Source organism: Schistocerca serialis, chromosome 2, assembly GCF_023864345.2.
Source record: "Schistocerca serialis cubense isolate TAMUIC-IGC-003099 chromosome 2, iqSchSeri2.2, whole genome shotgun sequence".
In the NCBI taxonomy this organism is placed as follows: Eukaryota; Metazoa; Arthropoda; class Insecta; order Orthoptera; family Acrididae; genus Schistocerca; species Schistocerca serialis.
Genome location: NC_064639.1, coordinates 564,852,321 through 564,856,556, shown reverse-complemented (window position 1 = coordinate 564,856,556; position 4,236 = coordinate 564,852,321). Strand labels below are relative to the sequence as shown.

General features: G+C 45.9%; 1 non-coding gene across 1 annotated transcript; it reads left to right on the top strand.

Annotated features, from left to right (window-relative positions):
• The first annotated feature begins 1,541 nt into the window (after positions 1–1,541).
• On the top strand, positions 1,542–1,616 carry Trnas-uga (transfer RNA serine (anticodon UGA)). Its single transcript has one exon. It is a non-coding gene; the product is annotated as a tRNA-Ser (tRNA).
• The last annotated feature ends 2,620 nt before the right edge of the window (positions 1,617–4,236 follow it).

Below are 4,236 nucleotides of genomic sequence, written 5' to 3'. Positions count from 1 at the left end.
GTTTTGGTCTTGGAGATCCTTTCCCGAACCATTCTGAAGATCGAACCTTGGTCTCAACATCATAACCATAGACCCATGTCTCATCGTTAGTTAAGATTCTCTTGCGGACCATCTCGTTCTTATTTGCGCGATCCAAAAGCTCCTCACAGATTGCGAGGCGAAGGTCTTCTGGTCTTCACTCACGAGCCGTGGGGGGAACTTGGCGGCAACACGGTGCATTCCAAGACGCTGTGTCAGGATTTCATGTCATGATACAACTGAAATAGTGCATTCTACTGCAATCTCTCGGACAGTCAGTGTTTCATTGGCATGCACAATTTCGTTGACATTCCTGACATGAGCGTCGACTGTAGACGTCTGTGGTGTGAAGAGTGTGCGTACTGTAAGACCTTCGGTGCACACACCATCAGATTATTTGACTTGTCGCTCTAACGAAGTAGGCGAGTGTCAGCAGTATGTCTCATGGTTTTATCGTGGCGTGTTTATCTTCTGCCGTTAAGTCAGACGATAGAAATGCCACTTGCACGCTTAGAGCAGCAAATTGATGGTGACCAACTTTAAACAGGACTTGATTAATTTTCACACACATTTATTAAAGTAATGAAGAGCATAGACATTACGTAACTTGATTCTGGATGCTGTTGACAATTGACAATCTGAAGTTCCTTTGGACTTGGTACGTTAATCTTATTCTCACATATCTCTGATACTTGACAAAGTGTCTATACATTTATCTTCATGGCTATGTACAGGAATACGGTAATCTTATTAGGGGCAGACTGAAACTTGACTATACACTGGTACAGACAAATGCAGACTGGTACAGACTGTTGCAGACTGGTACAGACTGGTGCAGACAAATGCAGACTAACTAATCGAAGGTCTGTACACTCGTTATAATACCTCGCGCGTTCAGGTATCACTGCGCGAATGTGATCCGCGAGGAGAAAAAGTTCTTCGTTAGCAGCAATCTCATTGGCTGCGTTACATATTAATACGCGGATTGGCGGAAGCAGAATTTGGCCCGTCTCTATGGCAGCGCCATCTCGTAGTGTGGAGACAGACGAGCGCTGCGCCTGCGCTGTTTTGCTTAGCGGGTACGCTCTAGTGGGAAAGTTGTGTACGCGCTGACTACGCAGAACTATGTACACAACAACGTCGAAGGGAATCCTGAACGAGGGTCATCTTTAGTTTCTGTCCAGCTATTTTTAAACCATATGAACCATTCGTAACATCGAGTACGGCTTAAGCGCTCATCACCGTAGCCTTCCTGTATCATATGGTACACCTCTGTAAAGGTTTTCTTGAGCTTCAAGCAAAATTTAAAGCAGACCCTTTGCTCCTCTAAAGCTGTCATCTCGAAATACGCAAACCGTGTGACACAACGTTATACTCATTACAATAGTGAACAGTAACTAACAGACATACAACAATGAAACTTCTCACAGTTACACATTAAACACAGGCATGTGCAGGGATGAAACTTCCTGGCAGCTTAAAACTGTGTGCCGGATCGAGACTCGAACTCGGAGCGTGAGTCGTGCTTGGGTAGCTCAGTTGGTAGAGCACTTGCCCGTGAAAGGCAAAGGTCCCGAGTTCGAGTCTCGGTCCGGCACACAGTTTTAATCTGCCAGGAAGTTTCATACCAGCGCACACTCCGCTGCAGAGTGAAAATCTCATTATGTGCAGCGATGCCTACCGCATTTTGCTCCAACATACCATTGGCGCTAAATTACGCGTGTTCCGAAATTTTTTAAACAGACTTTATACGACATCGTAATTACACGCCAAAAAGAGTAGTACACCCTTTTAGAGGTTTTTAGTTCACTTTAGATTTATTGTTGCAACGGTGCGTATGCAGTACACGAAATTGTACACCCTTTTAGAGGTTTTTAGTCCACTTTAGATTTATTGTTGCAACGGTGCATATGCAGTACACGAAATTATACGTTTACAGATCAATATCGCAAGCGGTTCTGAGGTACCAAGTATCAACCCACGATTCAAAACCAATATTAGAACGTGGTGTACCATCCACAGGTGCCAATGCAGGCACACACTCTGGCACCCAAGTCAGTCGTACAGATGGCGAACACTGTACTCGGATACGTTATGCCACGCCTGTTCTACCTCTTCACGTAGTTCTGTAAGAGATGTTAGTTGACGAGTAGCAAGAGTTTGAGTCACTTCTCACCCATCTCACCCCACACGTGCTCGACTGGAGACAAGTCCTGAGGTGATACTGGCCAAGGAAGTTGCTGCACGTCTTGCAGACCACCTTGAGTTTCACGGGCAGTTTGTGGGTAAGCATTATCCTTTTGGAAGGACACGGCACCTTCCTGTAGCTAGAACGGCAAAAGAACGGATTTAACAACATTCTGCACATACTGAGCGCTTGTTAACGTCCCGTCCAGAAACACCAAAGGTGAACGAGAGTTGTAGCTCATCGCACCCTAGACCATAAGACCTGTGATGAGGCCAGTATCTCACGGACGAACGCCCTCCACGAGACAATGCTCATCAGACCTACGTATCATGCGCAACCGACCATCACTTGGGTACGGGCAGAATCTGCTTTCGTCACTGAAGACCACGACGCACCATTTTATCTTCCAAGTGATCCTCTGACGGCACCATTCGAGCGGTGCACGTCGATACTGTGGCCTGTGTGGAAGACGCCCTAGAGATGTGCGCACCCGTAGTCCTAAATAACAGGTACGCAACTGTTCGTGTTGACACGTCTGGGCTGGACTCACAAGCCTTCTTATCTGTGATGCCACCGCTGCCGTTACAATACGACGATCCTGACGGACGTCTATGGTGGGTAGACGTCCAGAACCTCATCTACGATTGTGAGAATATTCAGGCAACCACTGGTACCAGCGTCGCTGCACAACTTATGCAGCACGTCCAACTTGTGTACCAATTCACCGAAAGGACCATCCTGCCACTAGAAAGGCAACTGTCTGATCCCTTTCAAACGCGCTCATTTGACTGCAGGAACCACGAGTGCATCTGCGTAGCATGACTGCCTGCTCGTTTCGTACGTTTCACCACATTGAGCATTCCCCATTAAAGGGCAGACGTGGCGCACTGGTATCTATGCGAAACGCAGCCTGCTGGTGGACGATGAAAAAACCATTATCAGTACATGTATTAACCCCAAGTAGCATATACTGACATCGGAGAAAAATCGATGTCGTCGTTCCAGGTGCACAAATTTGTTTTCTTTTTTTCCACCAGTGTATTATTATTTGTTTTATTTTTACTGAAGTCAGAGCCTGCAGTAACAATATATCACTGTTAAGAATTAAAGTCAACACAACGATGAGCATTGTCGTTGTCAAAGTTAAATGTGGAAGTTGGTGAATTCCGGAGCATTTTAAAAACCATATATAGAAGTTGAGGAAAATGGTGGTGACACGACAGGGGTCTCATCTTAATAGGGGTGCAGTGGACACTATTAGGCCTGGTGCTTTGACATTCCAAATTTTTCGAACCTTCGGAGAACGGACCAGTAGGAAAGCGAGACAAAAAATACATGACTGCAACGTGGCCTGCTACTTTGCTGAGAGGTACTTCGTCGCGTTTCTTATTTTCACGATCATTAAGCAACGGAGAAAATATAATTTTAGCTGACAAAATAAGAAGGCAGGAAACGGTGTACTTACGGTAGCAATACACCGTTGTCAAAGTAGTAGGTAATAAGAATGAGATCTTCTCTCTGCAGCGGAATGTGCGCTGTTATGAAACTTCCTGGAAGATTAAAACTGTGTGCCGGACCCAGACACGAACTCAGGACCTTTGCCTTTCGCGGGCAAGTGCTCTACCATCTGAGCTACCCAAGGACGAGTCTCACCCCGTCCTCACTGCTTTACTACCGCCAGTACCTCGTCTCCCACATTCCAAACTTCAGAGAAGCTTGGGTAGCTCAGATGGTGGAGCACTTGCCCGAGTTCGGGTCTCGGTCCGGCACACAGTTTTAATCTGCCAGGAAGTTTCATAGTAGGTAATAATTCCACTTAAGGTCATGTTTCAATGCGTAAGTTTTATAAGTGCGGTATAAAGTGTTTTAACTTCGGTCCATACGGCAAGGCGCACAGTACGGCGATGATTTTGGTGAGGCAAGGGATAGGCGTTATGGCTGACAGAGTTCTAGCTGTGTTTGGCGTGTTACACACAAACAAATGATTACAGTTTCAGAAAAACTGGATGATTTATTTAAGAGAAAGAGCT